Source organism: Eurosta solidaginis, chromosome 2 (genome assembly GCF_040869045.1).
Source record: "Eurosta solidaginis isolate ZX-2024a chromosome 2, ASM4086904v1, whole genome shotgun sequence".
Classification (NCBI taxonomy): domain Eukaryota; kingdom Metazoa; phylum Arthropoda; class Insecta; order Diptera; family Tephritidae; genus Eurosta; species Eurosta solidaginis.
Window position 1 is genome coordinate 116,386,409 of NC_090320.1, and position 23,903 is coordinate 116,410,311.

Genomic DNA, 23,903 nt, shown 5'->3' on the forward strand with positions numbered 1-23,903 from the left:
TAAAGGCGCATGCCCTTATGTGCGGCAACTGAAAAAAAATCTGCCAACATCCACTATTAGTCGCAAAATCTAGCGGCAGTTCAAACTCCTTGAGCTCGCTGATCCCAGTTGCCACATACCAGGTCAGACTGACATGGTCATTGGCAGCGATATACTTCCACAAATTCTGCTGCGGAAAAAACCCTTTTTGGTTGGATTTTCAGCGGTCCAATAGCTGAAATTGTTGTGTCATTCTCGACACATGTCCAAACGTCAAACGAGACACTCAGTTCTCAACTGAGAAAATTTTGGTAAGAGGAGGAAATTCCACAACATCCACAGATATCCCCCGAGGATCAAGCGTGTGAGCAGATATATTCAACAACCACGACACGTGCACCAAACGGTCGATACATTGTGTGATTTCCATTCAAGGAAGAGTTTCCTGAAAATCTCTCTTTTGGCAAATCCCGCCCGGCTGCCCTGCAGCAGCTTTTCAGCATGGAGCGATCGCTTCAGAAAATGGGGGAGTTAGGTACAATGTATAGCTATGTGTTGCAAGAATATCTCGACCTTGATCACATGGAATCTACCGACCCATGCGAAATAACTTCGAATGGCAAGCTCTTCTCATTCTACTTGCCACATCATGCGGTAGTCAAACCAGATGAGGTCACCACCAAACTTCGTGTGGTTTTCAGAGCCTCAAAAAAATCTGGGTCAGGCAAATCCCTGAATGACGTTTTATACACTGGTCCAACTCTCCAACCAGATCTCATGCTACTAATTCTTCAGTGGCGCATGCATAAGTATTTGTTCAATGGAGACATTGAAAAAATGTACCGCCAGATCGTCATACACGAGGACGACAAAGATTTTCAGCGAATCCTATTTCGCCAATCGGCCAACTCCAATGTTATCGATTTCAATCTAAAAACGGTTACATTCGGCGTCAATTGTGCACCATATCTCGCTATTCGTACGTTGTATCATGAATCAGTCAGTAACATAAAAATCTTAGGTATATGGTTCGACAATAAGTTTACCTTTAAGTTCCAATGTACTAAGCTTAGAAAAATCCTCTCAAAGAGACTAAACATTATTAAGAACATATGTAGTAAAAGGTCATTTATACACTCCAATACTCTCGTCAACATCACAAAAGCCTTAATACTCTCCAAGATCGATTATGGTTTACCGATTTTTGACTGGTGCGCTAACTCAAATATCAAGCAAGTGGAACCCATATATCACGCCGCAATACGCCGAAGTATTAACGCCTTCCCTACATCACCCATAAAAGCCATCTTGGGCGAGACGGGTTTACCGTCATTGAGGCAAAGAATATATGAAACAACGATTCAACTCATCCTAAAACTTATATATTCTCCTAACTTTGGCTTCACAAGACCTTGATTAGCGCCTCTAAACACAAAGGAAATTTGCGGCTGAAGTCCACGCTTCGACGCTGCGTCAGGTATTGCCAGCTTAAAAATATCATCATACCATCGAATAGCAATGAAATCAATACGCAACCAGAGTGGAGGATAACAGAGTCCACTATAGATACATCTCTCCATACTTTGAAGAAATACAACACTAGTAACACAGAATTTCGAAAAATGTTTTTGGAACTAGTCAATAATTACAAACAAAGGAATTTTACACCTATTTATACAGACGGTTCCAAAGCAACAAACACTGCCTTCGCAGCTACCTCTTCGAATGGAAGTATTATAACAGGAGGTGTTCTATCACCCCACTCATCCGTATTTACTGCTGAAGCTTTTGCAATCTACAAAGCTTTGGAGCACGCCATCAATCAAAAAGGAAAATTCGTTATTTGCTCTGACAGCCTCTCTTGCTTGAACGCAGTTAAAAACATACGAAACAGTACAGCTATCATTCGCAGAATCCGGGACTTTTGTATTAAATATTAGCAAAAAATCGCTTTGATCTGGGTTCCTGGCCATGTAGAGATCCCTGGCAATGAGCACACAGATAACGCAGCGAAATATTTCGAATCAGCGCCAACCTTTCAACACGAACCTCATAACCAAAACGATCTCAAGAAAATGTTACGACAACATACTCACGAAAAAAGTCTTACCGAATGAAAAAATTTTGAACACAGATATGCCAACCTCAACCCCGATCCCAATAAAGTTATCTACCCTAGCAACATCACTCGCCTGCAATCAACCATCTTCACACGCCCAGGAATCCGACATACACAAATAACACATCAATACATTCTCACCGGAATGGCACCACCTAGGTGTCCTTTCTGCGGCAACAGCCATCGACCACATTTTCAACAGTTGTTTGTCTTTAGAGAGTATTAGAAACAAACACCTAATCACTGACCAGTATCTAAAATTATTAAGTACACCATCTTATAATAATATTTTAAGGATATGCAATTTTCTTGTAGAATGTAATTTGCAGAATATAATATAGTTTTTTATCTTTAAGTATTTAAATTCGGAGCCGATGGCCACCGTTGCTTGTGCTCCTATACATAATTAGGTTAGATATTTTTATATTTTAACAATAATAATAATAATTTAAAATAAATATAAATATTTAATGGGTACAAATAATTTTAGGAGCCGCAGAAAAAGAAAATACTTTCCGGAGCGCAATCACGACAGCGAAAACGAAAAAAGAGGGCCAGAAGGAGCAATTAGCGGCTTCCTTAAAGAAATTTTTAAATAAGCCAGAAAATAAAGAAACGGAATGTCAAGAAAATGTTGACGAAGCCTTAACAGACGCAGATTTAAATCAAGAAGCTATGGACGTATCTGAACAAATAGATGTATGTTCTTCAGAAGTAGAGTACAGTGAAACCGGAAAAGGTACTTCTGATGAACCTGTAAGCAATTTCCCGTTATCATCTGTAATTTGTAGCAATTTAGATTGTGGTGATGATCCCGGCTTGTGGCCTGCCAGTATTTCTAATGATCTTGAAATATTTTAGTTGGTCGTGGGTCCATACAGGTGTCCTCTAAATGACGATGGAAGAAAATTCATAGACAATTACTATTATAGAAATCTTGCCAATGAAAAAAAGTTATACGAGAATAGCTTGTTTACTCCACTTTAAAAGATTCTGTCTCTTGTTTTTGTTGTAAAATATTTGGTAAATCTATAAGTAGTTTATCTTCTTTGAACGGTTTTTCTGATTGGCAGCATTTATCATTAACCTTGAAAAAACATGAAACAAGCGCTTACCACAGTGAAAATGTAAAATCGTGGGTACAATTGAATAATATGTTAAAAAATAAAGCTTCTGTAAATCAAATGCAACTGCGACTATTAGAATCGAAAAAAAGCAATGGTGCGACATGCTAGAAAGAATCATAGCTGTTATCAAATTTTTATTTAGACAGTGCCTGGCTTTTCGGGGGATCTTCAAAAATATTATATGGACCTGATAATGGTAATTTTCTAAAAGCAATCGAAATGATAGCATCCTTTGTTTATTAAATCATTTGTTACATGGACAATAAAATCCGACCATCAATTTGGAACAATTTAAAATTACTTATTAGGGATTCAATAACAATAAAGCTGTTATGGCAAACTGAATATTGTTTGCCAAGCATATTATGGAATCATATTTGAACCAAATGTGGTTACTTTGGGTGAGCAACAATTTTTAACCATTTTTCATTCAGCTTTCTGAATCTGTCCTAATTATCTTGGTCGAGTGAGTCATGAATATGATACTTGTTAAAATTTACCTTTCCATTGAAGGTCTGATTTTGTATGAGATGTGAAGAAACATATGATAATCGTATCCGAAAATACTTCATAAATTTTAACCAAAACGGTTGAAATATGTTCACGAATATGATCTGAAACAGACTGTGAAAAGCAGTCGAATATTCCTCCCAAACGATCGAAATTCATTTTTCTTGTCCTTATATAATGAAATGGTATGAATAAATTTCTTTGGGATTCCTTGCGATATTAAACTATTTTCGAACAATTGCGTGGTGGCAGCGGCGCACCCACGCAATCGTTGGAAAAGGCATTATGTGGCGGACAGTGTATCTGCGTTAGAGTTCTGTTGGCCTCGTTCGGGGTGAACAAGACCTGGGTTATTAGAGGTAGAGGATTTTGGGATATTAAGTTTCATCTTCCTTGTCGTTGGGCGGAAGTAGTACCAGTTTCCCGATTGGTCTGGTAACTTGTCCCTTAATAGTATTGACGTCAACAACACGTACACGGTTATCGGAACCTGGATGTGTGTTGACGATTCTCCCCAATCTCCACTTGTTTGGTTGTAGGTTATCCTCTTTTACGATGACTAGGTCCCCGGGTTTCAAGTTGGATTGTGGATGTTTCCATTTATACCGTTTCTGGATCTCGGTGAGATATTCCGATTTCCATCTTTTACAAAAGGTTTGATGAAGGGCTTTTATCTTTCGCCATCGGTTTACAATTGAGGCAGGGTTTTCACTACAATCGAGTTCAGGTGGAGCTAAAAGATGCCCACCTACGAGAAAATGGCCTGGAATAAGCGGCTCCAGGTGGGAAGGGTCGTTGGATGAGGTACTGAGGGGCCTAGAGTTCAGGCAGGCCTCAATTCGACATAAGAGGGTAGTCAACTCCTCAAAAGTATATTTATGATCGGACGCGAACTTTTTAAAATGGGTCTTAAAACTTTTTACCCCCGCTTCCCACAAACCTCCCATGTGAGGAGCGCTTGGCGGTATAAAATACCATTCTAAAATGTGATGGCTATATTTATTCAATATTCCGTCCCTTGCTTCATGCAGAAATGCTTTAAACTCGGATCGTAAAGATCGCGAAGCTCCGACAAAGTTAGTACCATTGTCGGAGTAAACGTTTTTCGGACAGCCTCGTCTAGATACAAATCTGGCGAAGGCAGCTAGGAAGGACCCGGTACTAAGGTCGTTTGTCGCTTTTAGATGGATGGCTTTCGTCGATACGCAGACGAACAGACAAACATATCCTTTTGAAATTCGACATCCCCTCCCTCGGTATGATTTTATATCGAATGGTCCCGCGAAATCTACTCCAGTGTTAGTGAAGGCCCTAGTAAAGGGGGTGCGCTCTTTCGGAAGGATCCCCATAAGTTGCGTTTGTGTCCGCTTCCTGTAAATAGTACAGACCTTACAGTTGTGGATAACAGACCTTATCATGATTTTAACACGTGGGATCCAGTACTGAGTGCGGATATGACGTAGCACCAGCTGGTTCCCTCCATGCAGAGTGGTTTTATGAGAGTATTGAACTATAAGTCTGGATAACCTGCAAGTGTAAGGAAGGATAATGGGATGACTTTCGTTATGGGACATGTCTTTAGATGCCCCAGTCCGCCCCCAGTTCGAATGATGCTTTCTTCGTCTATATATGGATCCAGGGGTAAAATCTCACTCTTACCATTTATTAGTTTTCCTGACTTCAAATTTTCGTACTCTTCTTGATAGTGTTGCCTTTGGCATATTGTTATCAAGATTTGTGCTGTTTTTTCTATTTCGTCAGGGGCTATCGAATGGTAATCCCTTTTAAAGGAAAAGAATATAGGATATAACCCGCAAAGCCCTTGGTAAATCGGAAAACCTATCCAGAATGTCAAAGTTATTTTTGACCGAAGTTGTATGAACTTTCACCCTCTTTTCCTCCATATTCGTATTATAATCTTCTTCTTGTGTTGGCCAATTTTCGTTGTCTTCTTGTAACGAAGGAGGTCCCTGCCACCACAAAGAATTGTTGATTAGGTCCGAAGCGTAGAGGCCTCTGCTCGCCAAATCTGCAGGATTTGACGCGGAGTCTACGTTCCGCCATACTTTGTCTTCTACTTTATCGATGATTTTAGTTATTCGATGTGCCACGAACGTTGACCACGAACATGGTGGTTTTCGGATCCATGCCAGCACTATAGTTGAATCTGTCCAAAGGGTTACTTTAATGTTCGAAAGTTTCATATTTTCGACCACATATTCGATTATTTCTGCTAGTAGAACTGCACCGCAGAGTTCGAGTCGAGGCAAGGATATGATTTTGACCGGGCCTACTCTCGTCTTAGCTATCAACAGGTTGGTGAAGACTTGATCCTTTGTTTGTATCCTCAGAAAAACAGTGGCGGCATATGCTTTTTCCGAAGCATCGCTGAATCCCTGTATTTCGATATTGTCCTTCAATGTGTAGTGAACCCATCGCGGTATGCCACCGATGTAAAGTAGTTTCAGACACATCTTCATCCCAGCCCGTCCCTTCCAACCAAATATTTTGCATTATTATCTTGGCTACAATTACCACTGGTGCCAGCCAGCCAAGAGGGTCGAACAGCTTTGCAATCGCAGAAAGTATAGCCCTTTTTATAATGGCATAGCTGTTTTCAAAAGGTTTAGCAGTAAAATATAATAGGTCGGAATGCGCGTTCCACTTAATACCTAGAACTTTAACCATACTAGTATCTTCAAACTCTAGGAAGTCCTCTGTTAATAAATGCTGCTTCGGTATACCCTGCAGAATTTTCTTGCAGTTGGACGTCCATTTTCGCAATGGGAAACTTGCCGATTGCAATGCCGATGATATCTGATCCCTTGCCCTTATCACAGATTCGATGCTGTGTCCACCGGCAAGTACGTCATCAACGTACATACAATTTCGCAAGATATCTGCTGCCATTAGATGCGAGGTCTCCACGTCATCAGCCAGTTGGTGTAATGTTCGATTGCAAGGTAGGGAGCGCAATTCACTCCAAATGTTACTGTTTTCAGTTCATAAAAGTTGATTGGATCCTTGGAGCAGCTGCGAAATACGATTCACTGGAATTTTATTTGATTTTCATTAACCCATATTTGGCGATACATTTTTTCTATGTCGCTGTTAAATACGTATTTGAACAGCCGCCAACGTAGTATAAGGATTGTTAGATCGGATTGGAGTATTGGACCTGGGTATAGGGCATAATTTAAACTTTTTCCGTTTGTGGTAGGACATGATGCATTAAATACGACTCTGACTTTTGTCGTTGTACTTCCCTCCTTTATAACAGCATGGTGAGGTAGGAAGTAACAGTCATTTGAGTCTGGAGAAATATTGCCGATTTGTTTCATGTGCCCTAAGGTTTCATATTCGGATACAACTCTATTGTATTCCGTTTGAAGGACTGGGTTTTTCGCAAGTCGTGTCTCGTTACGATAGAATTGATGTTTAGGCAGGATGCCTAACTTTTCCGCATCTGATTGCGACCTCCCCCCAATGCAACTCTGCAAATCGATACTCGATACTCGAATTAATTTGTAACCACCCACACCATCGCCGCCACATGCATGTGCATGCACGTACATGTACGTGTATGTGTGCTTTTTGTCAGCACTCATGCATATGCATGTCGTGGTTGATGTGTGGGTGCCTTTCCCCTCCAAAACGGAGGATTTTGCGGGTCAACGGTTGTGGCTTGCTATGCAACCGGCCTCTTTGATTTCAACCGCCAACCAGCACGCATCTGCCGCCAACGATCTCCACTGTTTTCCAGAATATATTCAGGTAATATTGTAACCAGGTTATATATATCTATTCACATAATAAAGTTCACCCATTATAACGAGGAAAATCCTCCTGTGCTTCTTATTTGTCTCGTTTGAGTGAATCTTCTCTTCCCACTGAGATCGACCCCGGTGCGCCCACCTCTCCAGGATTAGACGCACACCGGCCGAACATTTGGTCCATCTTCACCAGGAATTGGAAACAGCACCTAAATTACAGTCCACAACAAGGCATCATAGCTGACCGCATACACTTAAAAATTCCTCATAAAAAAGTTATCCGGGAAAAAAGTATTATTTTCACATCAGCGTCAATCACTGAGCAATCGACAGCGAGCGGAAGCCACTGCAAGACATCAAGCCATCTTACCACATAAGCACCACTATACAAATCGCCATAAAAAGCCAGAGTAAGTGCAATATTTCTTGCCACATTTTTTTGGTTGGTTAAAAACAATAAATAAAAAGTGCGAAAAATCATTTAAAGTGCCATACGTGATTGTAGTTAACCGCGAAAAGTGTGAAAAAACTGTGTAGTGCCAAAAAAGAAAATAAGTGCAAACGCGTTGCATTAACGTCGGTTAAGATTCCTTGTGACTATCTGGTCTGTCCCCCCACCAGCGGTAAGGCTCTCCAGACACAGCACAGGGAAGAGGTGCACATAACCTCACTTTCACAAAAATTTCACGCCATTTGACTGCGGCAAAATTTAATTTCTTTTGCGTCACTATTATTTTCACTAATTTCCTTAATCAATCTTGTTACACAGTTTTTTGTTCTTTGTTGCATAAGATCTATTTCACGGTTTCACACTTTTCGTCGAGTTTATATCAACGCGCGCACTTAGTATACAATACAATTTAACTTGGAAGTGGCGAGTGGCCCCCTTTATTTACACAAAACACATTGGTGTTGCTTCCCCCTGCTCCCTGTTTTACGGCACAAATAAGCTGTAAAGTCAGTGAAAAAATAAACAAATTGAAAGCGTTAAATAAAGAGTTTTTCTATATTTTAATCATTGTTGGTTGGGTGATTCGCACAGGTTTTTTCAGTTTTACAACCCCTTTTTAATTTGATCACAAATTTTAATCCATGAACATGGAATCATATATTAGATTGGCCGATCGAATAATCGAATTCGAGGCCGATTTTAATGACATCAATGCGGCTCTGCACACTGTACACACTCTTGCAATACAGCAAAAAGAGTTGCAAGCTAAGTGGGACAAAGCAGAGAACGCCCTAGAGGAGTTGCTTGGCTCTGACACGCTCGACGCAAAGAAAATTGCAGCGGTCAAGATCAAGCATAAAGCGGCATATGCCGTATTCCTGAGATGCATGTCAAACATGGCTGAACTTCAAGCCAAATTGAAGGAGGAAAAAGATAGGGCAGTCAAACCTGAGGGAGAACGCGGGCGCGAACACAGTATCCGCCTGCCAGCTTGCGATACTGAGGTATTCAAGGGCGACTACCTATCTTGGCCAACGTTTCGTGACCTGTTCACGGCCATCTATAAAAATAACAGTCGCTTAAGCCCGGTAGAAAAGTTATTCCACCTTAACCAAAAAACCCAAGGTGAGGCAAAGGACATTGTCAAGAAATGTCCTTTGACAAATGAAGGCTTCGAAACAGCCTGGAAAAACCTATGTGAGAGATACGAGAATAAACGGATTCTCGTGAACTCACAACTACAAATTTTGTTTAATTTAAAAAAGATAGATAGCGAGTGCGGCAGCTCTATCAAAACCTTACAGCGCGACATAAATAATTGCTTGGCATCTCTAAAAACACATCAGATCGATGTTTCAAATTGGGATGCGATTATTACCTATTTATGTTCGACAAAATTACCTGAAAATACGTTGGCTCTATGGGAGCAGAGCATTGACCACAAGACGGACATATCCAAGTGGGAGGATATGGACAAATTCTTGTCAAATCGTTTCCAGACACTTGAAACCGTGTCTGGTTTTACAGGGAATGCCACTTCTAAAGTGCAAAAATCAAACACGTCGCGCCAGTCGACAGAAAACCCTACAAAAAGACTTGGTGCTTTTCAAACCAAAGTAACCAAGCAAACAACAAAATCAATGTGTAAAATGTGCAAATCTACGGAGCACAGACTACGCAACTGTTCACGTTTTTGCGATTTAAACCCAGTAGAAAGGATTAAATTCGTCAAATCCACAAATGGCTGCCTGAATTGTTTATCCCCAGGACACACAGTGACGAGGTGCACCAGTTCATACAACTGTTCCAAATGCCACTCTCGTCACAACACGCTCCTGCATGCGGACACACTTCAGCAACCGGCGGTACGAAATCCCTTCAAAGATGCGGATAATGCCCCATCAACTTCGGCACAGGCAAGGAAAAGACAGGAATCGGGACAACCACCTTCCTCTGCGAATCAGAATGTCAAATCCTGCCATGCCAATTCCAGCACAGGCGTCCTATTAGGAACTGCTCGCGTACACATTCACCATAATGGTACCGACTTCTCCGCGCGGGCATTAATTGATTCTGGGTCTGAATGTTCCTTTATAACTGAAAGACTGAAACGCAGAATCAATTTGCCAGCGAGGAAAATGCTTGCCCATGTTTCAGGCATCACAAATGCGGTGTCAGCTCAGGTGAAAGAAGCATCCAACATCGAACTACGTTCACCAGTGGATCCCTGCTTCAGCCTGACTACACCCGTACTAGTTCTAACGAAACTCACTGGGAATCTTCCATCCTGCCATATCAACGCAATGACTATGCAGGCATTCCCAGACTTAGTTCTGGCAGACAAGAGGTTCTACGTCAACGAAGACGTAGACCTCATACTTGGCGGAGACATATATCCCCAAATTATAATGAACGGTATAAAAAAGAATGTGCTAAACACACTCTTAGCCCAAGAGACAGTGTTCGGTTGGATACTGACCGGTCGTATCGAATCACCGAATCCAACGAAAGCATTATGTCTTTCTACAACGAGGTTGCGTTAGACAATCAACTCAAAGCTTTCTGGGAGGTAGAAAATGTACCCAAAAATAAAATATTAAATGAGGATGAAAGGTACTGCGAACAACTATTTAAAGAAACAACGCAGCGAAGTGAGAATGGAAGGTACACCGTGTCACTACCATTCCGGCAGGATTACCCTAATAATATTAACTTGGGACCATCCCTGAAGCGTGCATGCTCTCAATTCTTCCGGAATGAGGGGCGGCTAATAAAAAACACAGATTTAGGAAAAGAATATGTTCGAGTGTTGTCAGAATATGAAACGCTTGGACATATGAGACAATTAAAAAAGAATATCCCATCCGACGATTCGGATCATTACTTCCTGCCCCACCACGCCGTTATTAAAGCAGAAAGTACAACCACCAAGGTACGAGTAGTATTTAACGCCTCGAGCCCTACGGCCAACGGTAATAGCTTAAACGATATTCTCCTCCCAGGCCCAGTTCTACAAGCCGATCTACCCATCCTTATCTTACGGTGGAGACTACACCGTTTCGTCTTCAATAGCGACATCGAAAAGATGTATCGACAAATTTGGGTGAACGAAAATCACACCAAATTTCAACGTATTGTGCACCGCACGTCCCCGAATGACCCTATTAGTCTTTATGAATTAAAGACGGTTACCTTCGGAGTGAATTGCGCTCCATATCTCGCGATAAGAACGCTCCTACAACTGGCAGACGACGTGTTAAATTCACACCCTACAGCGGCTAGCATACTAAGAGAGAGTATGTACGTAGATGATGTTTTATCTGGAGGACACACAATAGCGTCAACCATCAAAGCAAGAAACGAGATTCGCGAAGCCTTACACTCAGCTGGCTTTCCATTACGCAAGTGGACTTCAAACTGTAAGGAAATTCTAAAGGACATCCCCAAAACGGATTTGCTCAGCGAGGATTTCTTAGCGTTCGAAGAAGCTAGTTCGGTAAAAGCCCTGGGAATACGATGGAACGCTCACTCAGACGTATTTTATTTCAAGGCAGGAACCCTGGAAAATGGCGAAAACATCACCAAACGAGCAGTCCTATCCGCTATAGCCAAACTTTTCGACCCTTTAGGCTGGCTTGCGCCAATGGTCATTGTGGCAAAAATACTCATGCAGAGTATTTGGTTAGAAGGCACCGCTTGGGACGACCCAGTATCGAGCAGTACGCTAGAACGATGGAAAACCTTCACCGACCAATACCATGAAATCGATAAAATCAGGGTACCTAGATGGGTCAACTTTTCACCAGGAACCGACATCGAGATCCATGGATTTTGTGACGCATCCGAGAAGGCTTATGCAGCAGCCGTTTACATGCGCGTAAAAACGGATAATAACATCTGGACAAACCTGCTTCTAGCCAAAACTCGAGTAGCCCCAGTGAAAACTCTTTCTCTTCCACGTTTGGAACTTTGCGGAGCCGTGCTGTTAGCGGAAATCACCGAATCAATTTTCAGGAACCTCAAGTTGGGACCAGTGAAAGTGCACCTTTGGACGGATTCAACTATCGTCCTCGCATGGATAAGGAAACCGCCCTGTTCTTGGTCCACTTTCGTCGCACATCGGATCACCAAGATCATCGACATGGTCGGAAATAAGGACTGGTTGCATGTAAACTCAGAATCTAACCCAGCAGATTTGGGTAGCAGAGGATTACCTGCGTCTGAATTGGTCAACAATTCGTTGTGGTGGCAGGGACCTTCTTGGCTGCAAGAAGACACTTCCCAATGGCCAGCACAAGAAAGTGACTACATCACCTCCGTAGAGGAAAAGAGGGCGAAGACCTGCGCAACAACAACAGTAAATACTATCGATGTTCTTCAACGCTTTTCAGACCTACCTAGGGCTTTACGGGTGCTCTCATACGTAATGAGGTTCTACCGAAGAACTCACCCCAAAACAAAAAAATCATTTCAGGTCGAGTCACCTTTAATCTCTCCTGATGAGATCAAATCAGTAACCCAACTCTTAATTAAAATCTATCAGAAACAACACTATAGTTCCGAATATAGTGATCTAAAGGCCGGAAAACCAATTGCAGGGAAAAGTGCAATACTCTCACTTAATCCCTATCTAGACCAACATGGCATCATTCGGGTAGGAGGGCGACTCGGGGCGTCAAAGGACTTAGCTTTTAATGAACGCCACCCAATCCTCCTCCCATACAACTGCAGGTTATCCCGTCTTACAGTCCTAATGTTTCATCAACAAAGTCTGCATGGGGAAAATCAACTCATGTTGCGTCTGATACGCACCCAATACTGGATACCTAACATCAAAACCATGATTAGGGCAACCATTCATAATTGCAAAGTTTGCACGATACACCGAAAGCGTGCTCAGACCCAACTGATGGGTATTCTCCCTCGTGAACGCACGACATTCAGCCGTGCATTTACGAATACTGGAGTCGACTTCGCCGGACCCTTCGACATTAAAAGTTACCGCGGCAGAGGGTGTCGACTATCCAAAGGCTATGTCTGCCTTTTCGTGTGTTTTTCCACACGAGCGATTCATCTGGAGGCCACTACTGACCTCAGCACCCCATCATTTCTGGCGGCTTTTGCCCGGTTTATATCTAGACGCGGATGTCCCAAAAACGTCTACTCCGACAACGGTACAAACTTTGTCGGAGCTTCACGATCCCTACGATCGGAATTCAAAACTTTCATTTCACAAGCCCGAGACAATGCTGTCTCGAAGTACAGCCACCAATCACTCACTTGGCATTTCATCCCTGCTGGCGCTCCCCATATGGGAGGGCTGTGGGAGGCTGGAGTGAAAAGCTTCAAAAGCCATTTCAAAAAGATAGCCTCACCACACAAATTCACATTCGAGGAATTCCATACACTCTTGTGCCGCATCGAGGCATGCCTGAACTCGCGGCCGCTCAGCCCGGCATCCAATGACCCAACGGACCTTGAGCCGCTTACTCCAGGTCATTTCCTCACTGGCAGCCATCTAATGGCTCCGCCAGAGCCGGATGCTAGTGAGAGCCCTGCCTCGATGATCAATCGGTGGCAGAAACTCAAAGTCCTCCATCACACTTTCTGCAAGCGATGGAAAACCGAATATCTATACGAACTTCAAAAAAGAGTGAAGTGGAAGCATCCCAGACAGAATATAAAAGTGGGAGATCTGGCTGTCCTCAAAGAGGACAACTTATCTCCCAACGAATGGAGGTTAGGTCGAGTTGTCAACGTACACCCCGGCGAAGATGACCGAGTACGTGTAGTCGACCTCAAAACGGAGAAGGGTCAAGTCAGACGACCTTTGGTCAAACTGATCCTTCTTCCAACGGAAGAGACGGATTGCGAGAAGGCTAAGAACTCCTCCTAACAATCCCTCCGTCCCTCCATATCCTACTTTCGAAAAATTTAAGCCCAGCTCTCGTTCACCCAGAACGAGGCCAACCAACAACCCTAATGCAGATCCCCCATCTGCCACAAAACACTTAATTTTCCTTTTTTTACAGTCAAACCCAAATTCACCCGCTCACCCAGAGCGAAGATACCAGAAAATATCCCACAATCGACTCGCTCCCCTGACCGAGGACACCATCCCCATTCACTCGTTATCCCATAACGAGGATACTAGAACAGCCCTACCGCAGATTCTCTATCTGCCACAGAATACCTACGCACTCGGCCATAGGCACGAGGCTAACCGAATTTAGCAAAATCTCAAGTCTCAACAGGAGCTACGCTCCCTGAAACACAAGAATACTGGTTTCAAGCCATCCACGCGGAGTTTAGCGCTGGAAGACAGTGGATTGGGAGCCTACTTTAAGTTAGCCTAACGTGGTGCTACCCCGAAGCGTTTTGTTTCGCTACGGATGTTGTACGGAATAATAATAGTGACCTCCGTAGCACCGCACATCCAGCGAATTAGACGATGTACACCACTGTTTCAAATACACATTATTTCGATGGCATTGCGTTGGTTTTAGAGATGTTAGGTGACATGCCTTCACGCCATTAAATTTGTCAAAACGTTAATCATTCATTTCCAAAAAATTTTTTTGGTAGGTTATAGTACACAGTCTAAGCGTTTATACCTCAACAAACAAAGTAACCGTAATGTGAGTTTCATAAAGAGCTTTCTCAAACAGACTTCAAGCTTAGAAGACCTTGATGATTGTTTACAAATTGTGTCAAAATAAGCATGAAGCCCTCGAAACGGTTCGTCCTTTAATCTTATAACCGAGAACTACAAGAGAAAATCATGGAAATGGATGCGAAAGGGGCTGGAAAAAACTACAAAAGAACTAAAACACATTGTGAGGAAGATATAAAGGTTATAACGAACGGCGGAGATGGTAATGGATCAGATATTAAAACATTTATTGAAGGAGATGTGGAAAATGGCAATGAAAACAGTCTTATTGTTACTAGTATCAATGGTGAACCAATTGACGCTTGTGCAGAAGAAGCAATCCATTGGGATAGTCAAATCAGTGCCGTATTAAACAATGAGACGCTGGCCAAGGGAAATGTCACATCCAACATTAATCTCATAGACAGCTACAACATGTGTGAACTCTTTTATTGAGACGCAACTAGTCCGTCTGAATCTGCTGAACAACTAAAACAAAGCGTAGCAGAAGAATAATATAGTGGACGTTCAATGTAGTGCCACCCACCACAAGCACGACTACTGTCGCATAAAAAAAAAACATGGTTTTAATAATTCATGCTGTTAATGATGCATTAAACCAAACGATTGTATGCATTCGCATTTATCTATGTATGTAGACATATTGACTTTAACAGCATTTATCTATGAAGAAACCCGCTATATAAAATGCATATCGAAATAGAAATTCAAATTCTTACTCACTCTCTTTTTATTATAGTCTTCGAAGTTCAAATATCTTCCAGCACACATTCTTCGGTAGTTGGTTATTTGTGTTAGTACTACCCTTAGTGTTCGCAAAGGTTGTTTCTTTTTCGTCCCGCACTTCATCTGTTTGAGCAAATAACAATTTGCTCCGTGTAAAATTATCTTCACGTTAGCGCAAGGAGAATTATAGTCCTAAAACTGATTACAGTTAACTCAAATGATTTATATTTTAAATGAAGCTCTGTCTTACCCGATGTGTTACCAGTAAAATCGTAGGCTCTATTATTTTCTCTCGTAATGATCATCCGAGTTCTATTTCGTCCAAATTCATCCATCCGCGCACAGGAATATCCCGTAGCATCAAAGACGGGACCATCGTGGCCTATATCAGCGGGCTTAGACGTCCTCGTACTTTCCAATTTCGTCGGGAGTTAGGCGTAAAGTCACCACCCTTATACAGGTGTACAGCTTGCGGTGCTAAGTGATAATTCTCCAACATAGCAAGCCACGTTCGGACCTTATGTAACACAATTGACAACCGATTCCTCAATGTTAGACTGATAATGATAGTGTGATTCTAGCAAAGCCATTAATAAAAATTATCAACCTACCAAAGTACCTTTGGCTCGACTAAGTCACACCGTTCGAGCAGGTCGCCACCATTTGCGATGTAAGAAAGAGATCGGGTATATGGCCCAAGATCAATTTCCCATACTTTATGCATAATCTCACCGCCGGCATTATTTAGGAAACTTGGTAAGGAATCTTTCGGTTTCGATTGTTTATCATTTCTGACTCAGTCAGATATATCCATATGTTACGTAAGCAAATATTTTTAATACTAGCATCACTTGTATCGGATACTAGTAAATCGCAATAGTATCGTTTCAATTTGGTATCCGTTCAATAATAATCGTTCATTACACAACATCAGCCTAAGGCTATTAACGCTGCTTTGCGTCTATCAGGATTATGACATTGTGCAAAAAAAAACATTAAGCAGTCAAAAACATCAATGCAAATGGTTGGCGATAGACCATTTGCTTCACCAGCAACCTCTTTCAAGTTAAAATTAAAATAACTACAATAACCAAGTACTAATGTGCCCGCAACGCCTGCATCTATGCCTATCGCCGGACAACAGCTGTTGTTTTTAGCAAAGCATGTCATCTCTTCAGCTGAATTAATTAATTTGATAAATTTTAATCACGAAAAAGTTGAATTTTAATAAAAATTAATTAATTGCAATGTATACAGTGCTTGTGATACCACCCGATCTTCGCCAGAAAGAAACAACTATCCAAGCGGCCATAGCGCTCGCTTGTCTACAACAAACAATAAATTCTGTATTTGACCGCATTGACAATCGCACCGAGCGCAATAAAGCTAAAGTGAAAGAGTTGAGCACACGCGTTGAAAAGGCGCTGTTGAAGATCCGAAGTTTAGTTTGCACTAAAAAAGCAATAAAAATTTACGCTCCAGCACGTTTTCCATCGTCACAAATTTTCGCGATCTACCGCACACGTTTATATACTCCATAGCAATGGTTGAACAACCTACACAGCAACAGCACAATCAGAACTCAATCTACGAAGTGCATAGCAATGTAGACGCACCTGCAAAGCTAGCACAACAGGAAGAGTCAGTATTCTTCCATGTACGTTACAAGGATTCAGATAATCCCATGCATGGCGCTACTGTGGCTGCTGATAAATCACAAGTAAACAAAAGCTTCAGCATGGGCGCTGTACCTATTAAACTCCGTTCAGTATCATCATTGCTACATTGTAATAGCGGCGAGTTGGTTTATGGTAACAAGCACACCGAAAAGGATATGTGGAAGACAGCAAATTCTTTAAATCACCACCCCAACGCCGTGAAAACAGCGCAATCGGGTAAACAAAAGCAATGACTAGAACCAGCTCCATACTCAGTGGCGCATCGCAATCAGAAAGTTGACTCATTTGGGGGCTTACGATATACACCTCGTTTACATGAAGCACCTGAAATTGATTTACGACTTGACTTGCACGGCATAGCGGATGATATATATCTCGAAAGCAACGACCAACAATAAATAGCTCCATCATTATACATAGAAAATTTGCCCGATTTGCCTGAGCTCGAAGAGGCAGACGTTGAGATATCAAAAAAAAAAAATTTTTTTTCCCGGAGATCCGGTAATTGTTCATTTGCCACCCCCCCCCCCCCCCCCCCCACTACTGCCATTATCGTCGATAGCGCCAACAACTGTTACAAAAATCGCTAATAGCATACAAGTGGCAGGAGCGGCGTCACCAGCGGCACCACCAACACCACCTCCACTTATGCCGTCATTGACACAGGCAAAATCAGCAAATGAACAAATTCTAAGCGTAAAATCTACAAGTATTGCCGTATCAAATTCCAATACTGATACTTCACGCAACGAGCTAATGGAGGCCATACGGAAGGCAGGTGGTGCACGCGGTGGCCGCTTGCATGCAACAGCTGTGGCTCCTGTTGATGTAGTTGACAATCGGTTAGGCAATAAAAATCCGATACGATATCTGAGCTCCATCTCCGGAATATCCACACCATCCACCTGAAACATAAAAAGAAAATTGATTAATACTAATGAATAGAAGAATATTCAATTACAAATTACTAACTTCAAATTTTTCTTACCATTCATGATCACCAAACTAGAAAACCAACCGTACTCCAGCCACGCACCGTAGTCAAAGAATGTGACAACGGGAAAAATCTTTCGATTTTAGTCCCGTTTGTTTCAATTCATGTGAATTTACACTCTATATACGGGTGTGTTTGGATGTTTGTTTTTTTTGCTTGTCTTCCCTTTTTTCTATGTGGATGGCATACTTGAACCAGTGCGCGGACTTTTTATAAACGGAATGTTGGAAAGCGACAGATGAAAAGAGTAATGGTAGTGGGAGATTTTTTTTACCAAGAAAACAATAGCTACAATTTATATATTTGTACCAAACAATTAATCACTTATTGTAAAACAAATAACGCGCATTTCAAGGAAATGACACTTGTAAACAAGACAAAACTACTTGTACATTTGTATATACATAACTCATGACTATACGGACTCACTTTTTCCTGTGTTTTGAGTGTGGAATACTGACAAAAATGTACCAAAACATCTAATCACAACAACAATATTCCAAAGTACCAAAAATACTGCTACAAAATACCCGATTTCAGTTACTACATTTATCTCATCAAAAAATGTATTTCTTGTTTAAATTTGTTCACAAATTTTTCAAAATTGACTGATTTGGTCAGTATCACCTCCTAATGTTGGTTGGGCAGGCTCGGCATTAAATACTTAAAAATGATCGCAGTATTCGTTTTCAAAGCGACAATACTGAAATATTGGTACATTTTGGGCCTCGGTAGTATTAGTAGTAGAAAATGAAAACGGATCAGAAAAGTTAGTAAATGTACCAATGCGGTAAGGTCCGTGCACTGACTGCCCATATACTTATACCGACTTATGTATATATATTTGCCTGTTTTTCTTTAGTGCTGCGTCAACTGACGCACGCTGGTACCGAAAACCCGCAAGAGAAACAAAATCGGGATCGTTACTGACGCTTCGGGCAGTCTCAACAAAATACTTACGCACAAAAATAAAGACGAAACCCCATTTAAAAATAATTATGCTCTCATTCACAAACAAAAAAAACAAAAAAAATTTTTTTTTGGATTTTTTATTTTTTTTCTTGCTGCCGTCGGTTTGTTTCCCTGGCTGGAGGGCAGGACTTGTTGTTTTCAACAACAAACATCACAAACTGTCATAATTACGGCTTCGGTACAAAAACAACCCGAGTCCCGAAATTAAAGAGTCCCGAAATCAAAAAGTCCCGAAATTAGATAAAATCAACTTTTCTACGGCACTAGTGCAACGACAAAATACATAAGGTATATATGTATATATTTGCACGCCACAAACTCAACATACCAGCTATCAGCTGAGCAATAAATACACGACAGGGTTGCATGTTACATTTAGCATAATGGTACGTGCAGATAGAACGCGGTGAACGCATCGCCTATCTGCAAATGTATGGCAGGTGAACGTAAATAACGCATGTCTGCTTTTGCAATAAAACACCTCCGCTTCACCCAACCAATCTCACCGTCACTCGCCCTGGCACCTCAAAAGATGCCACACCTCATCCATAAAATGTCACAGTCGACCTGAGAGCGACACGACGCGTTATACGCTGGAACGGAGACCTCGGCCTCTTCGTCCAGCCCAGAAAAACCTCAAAACCCTCGAGTCTGGAACGGAGACCTCTGCCTCTTCGTCCAACCATCAAAAAAAAACCGCAAATCTGGAATGGAGACCTCGGCCTCTCCATCCGGAACGACAAAAACCAAAGAATAACAAAAAATGGTGCCACTCTGGAACGGAGACCTCGGCCTCTTCGTCCAGCCTTACTGGCCATCGACAATACAAATGTTACATTCTGAATTTCTATATTTAAGAATTATGTATAATTCAATGGCAAGAAATATTCACTTCACTGTTCATAACCGCTAATTCTTTCATCTTAGCTCAGGTGGCATGCTAAGCAAGTCGAAAAGGATTCCCATTTTGCGTCGCAGACGAAGTCTTCATTTAGATTAAGTTTAGTGTGTAAGTCTTATATTAATTTTTTCTCGTTTCAGCGGAGGTCATTGGCGAAAAACGATGTTGCGGATCGCAAGGGGGGCCGGCATGTTTAGGCAGGATGCCTAACTTTTCCGCATCTGATTGCGACCTCCCCCCAATGCAACTCTGCAAATCGATACTCGATACTCGAATTAATTTGTAACCACCCACACCATCGCCGCCACATGCATGTGCATGCACGTACATGTACGTGTATGTGTGCTTTTTGTCAGCACTCATGCATATGCATGTCGTGGTTGATGTGTGGGTGCCTTTCCCCTCCAAAACGGAGGATTTTGCGGGTCAACGGTTGTGGCTTGCTATGCAACCGGCCTCTTTGATTTCAACCGCCAACCAGCACGCATCTGCCGCCAACGATCTCCACTGTTTTCCAGAATATATTCAGGTAATATTGTAACCAGGTTATATATATCTATTCACATAATAAAGTTCACCCATTATAACGAGGAAAATCCTCCTGTGCTTCTTATTTGTCTCGTTTGAGTGAATCTTCTCTTCCCACTGAGATCGACCCCGGTGCGCCCACCTCTCCAGGATTAGACGCACACCGGCCGAACAATTGAGAACACGCACTTCTTAATGAGGGGCCTAAGTTAAACTCTTTCCTGAAGGGTAAGGAGACTACGTATTTGCCATCATTGTTCCGAACTGTTGTGGATTTGTATAGCTCCTCGCAGTAAGGTCATCCTCTTCTTTGGAATTTCCTCTATCTCCCAGAAAGCCGCCAGTTGTTTGTCTAAAGTGACCTCGTTGAAATATGAAACTAGGGTTTTATTTGTATCAACCGCATCTGTCCGGCCTGTCTAAATCCAGCCGAACACCGTTTCCTGTGCTATTAATGTGTTTAGCACATCCTTCCTAATGCCACCTAACATAATTTGGGGGTATATGTCTCCGCCCAGAATTAGATCGACTGGCTCATTGACAAAGAATCTTTTGTCAGCCAGTACTAAGTCAGGGAATGCTTGCCAAGTTATTGCGTTTATTTGGCAAGTTAGAAGATTCCCAGTTAATTGTGGTAAAACCAGCATGATCGTATTGATCTTGATTAATGGATCTGTTGGTGACCGCAGTTGTATGTTGCACGCTTCTTTTACTTGTGCATACATTGTATTATTGATGCCCGAAAATTGGGCATGTAGGTGTTTGCATGGCAGATTAATTCTGTGCTTGTGTTTCTCGGTAATGAATGTACATTCAGATCCCGAGTCTATTAGGGCTCTCGCCGAATAGTCAACACCATTAAAATGAATATTAACCTGAGCTGTCGCTAGTAGTACCCCTTTACTTGTATTAGCAAAACATGAGTTCACATTATTAATCGGAGCATTTTCTCTTTCAGCATGACATCGTTTTTGAGCTTCTCGTGACGTAGATGCTCCGATAGTGTCTGAAGTATTTGTTGGTTTTGGCTGATTCGATGTGATGTCTTAAATGGCATGTGGCACAGTTCATTTGACTGGTGCACTTTGTTACTGAATGGCCAGCAGAAAGGCAGTTTATATACCCACGGCTGCTCTTAATATTTTCAAACCGTTTAGTAGGCGTTAAACGTAAGAACTTTTCGCACTTTGCAATTCGATGTGCAGGACTTTTGCACATCTTACACGTAGGTTTGGCTACGCTTGCACTTGCCCGATAGGACCCTAATTTTTTAGCACATGTATCTGTTGTCTAACGAGATAATTGTGGCTTTGAGGTTTTGGATACTGTATCCCCTCTCAGATCAGTCACGGTTTTTAGGGTTTGGAAACGATTGGATAAGAATCTATCCATATCAGCCCATTTTGAAATTTCGGTTTTATTTTCAATTGTTTGTTCCCAGAGTGCCAGTGTGGTTTCTGGCAGTTTTGTGGAACATAGATATGTTATAATTGCATCCCAGTTTGATATGTCTATATGATGACATTGGAGCGCCGAGATGCAATTATTTATTTCACGTTGCAGTTCCTTTATAGAGCTACCGCATTCACTCTCAACTGCTTTCAAACTAAAAAGAATTTTCAATTGGGCGTTTACTAAGATACGTTTATTTTCGTATCTGTCACAAAGATTTTTCCACGCTGTTTCGAAACCGTCTTTCGTTAAAGGGCATCGTCCAACTATCTCTTTGGCCTCACCTTGAGTCTTTTGGTTTAAATAATATAATTTTTCTACTGCTTCGATGTTTTTGTTACGTATATATATAGCAGTGAACATGTCTCTAAACGAAGGCCAAGAAAGGTAATCTCCTTTGAAAACGCTCGTATCACACGGTCGCGATATTCCCTATCTCTTGAGCTTTTTTTTCTTTCTTTTTAGCTTTCTCAAGTTTTTCCGAAAGTTCAGCCATCGCTGCCTGGCACTTGAGAAAGCTGAAGTATGTAATTGTGTGCTTCTTTTTAATGGCCGACTGCTCTTTTTCCTCGAGTTCTGAGGAGCTCAAGAGTTCTTCGTATGTCTGCTTCGCCTTCTCCCATAGCGATTTCAACTCCTCCTTTTGGACTAAAAGGGTGTGTTTTGCATGGTCTGAAGGTGACATGTCATTATAGTCATTTTCAAACTCAGCCACTGCCTCTGCTTGGCGTATATAGGTATCCATTAAATTAATATTATTGAAATATTAATTAATTAATTGCCTTTGCAGAGAGTATTGAGTGGAAATGAACTGGAATGAAGGACTGTATTCGAGAGAGATTTCTCGGTGAAGTCCAATTGCGTGGTGGCAACGGCGCGCACCCACGTAATTGTTAAAAGAAAGTGCTAATGCAGCTGTGTTAACGAATTGTGTAAGCCAATAAGTAATGGCTAGTGAAAAGTGGTGTTAGTGAAAAAATAAAATAAAATAAAATAGAATAAATAAAAAATGTATGAACGCTCGTTATGGACTTTTTGGTAATTCAACCAAAGACTGTAAACTTTTGTATCTCCAAAATTAGATCAGTAAAAACTGATTTGTGTATTGCCGCAAGTGAGAATAATAATTCTTCAATTTTTTTTTAAATAATTATACAAGGAATTGGCCACCCAAACAACAACAACAATATGTGCAGTTTAAAACAAGTGTACTTTGTATTACAGCAACAAAATAAAATTGCGATCGTATTGTCCGTGTAAATAAGCCCAAGTGTTTTTTATGTGGAAAAATTTGTTTAATTGAATGTGCGCGCAAATTAGATTAATTTCTGTGTTTAAATAACTTTAACAGATCAAAATTTATTTCTGTGAATATTTTTAAAATGAAAATTTTGCAAAAGCGAAAGTAGAAAGGGTGCGCCAAGCGGTGTTGAGGTTATGTTAACCTTTTAGAGCAGTGTTGTGCTACCTCGAGCTGTATCCGGAAAATCTTACCGCTGGTGGGGGATTATTCCGGATAGTCACAAGGCGTGATGCACAAACTTTAAATAACTGCGTGAAGCGCTTTTTTTCTATTCTGCACAAATAAGACCTCACTTCACAACAAAATCACTTGCACGGTTTTAATAAAGGGAAACACTTTCTACCGATTTATAATTTTATTTTTTGAAATTTTTATTAAAAAGTGAAAAGGAAACCCCCACCTAGCACGGAATGTTTATAAAACCACGTACCTTCGTTATATTGATTATCCGGAGTACTGATTCTAATTTTTTGATGTTGTTGTTGTTTCCAATATGAACTTGCTGGTATCACCAAGAGAGTTGTTGTGTGCAAATTGCTGATAATAATGTATTCCTGCCTGAAGCATGAACAAATGCGTGCTTCTTGATTTTATCACCACTGTTTTCTTTCTTGGCTTAATGCTGAAGTTTCGCCTTGATTATATCACGATTTTACTGCTTCTTCGATGTTCTCTAAAGGAGTGGAGTGGACTGTATTGTAAATATCTGGTTCTCT

At 41.4% G+C, this 23,903-nt stretch overlaps 1 protein-coding gene, 1 long non-coding RNA gene and 1 pseudogene across 3 annotated transcripts in view; 2 read left to right on the forward strand and 1 right to left on the reverse strand.

The window, feature by feature from the left end:
• Positions 1-23,903, forward strand: part of LOC137240171 (uncharacterized) — a 1,093,642-nt gene that overhangs the window by 971,487 nt on the left and 98,252 nt on the right. The gene's annotated exons all lie outside the window — the stretch shown is intronic.
• Positions 15,430-18,138, reverse strand: LOC137242323 (uncharacterized). The gene is made up of 5 exons (XR_010950188.1): positions 18,026-18,138; positions 17,903-17,942; positions 15,970-16,319; positions 15,609-15,915; positions 15,430-15,550 (listed from the first exon to the last, which is right to left on the reverse strand). It is a non-coding gene; the product is annotated as an uncharacterized lncRNA (long non-coding RNA).
• LOC137239474 (WASH complex subunit 1-like) lies at positions 16,602-17,898 on the forward strand (annotated as a pseudogene).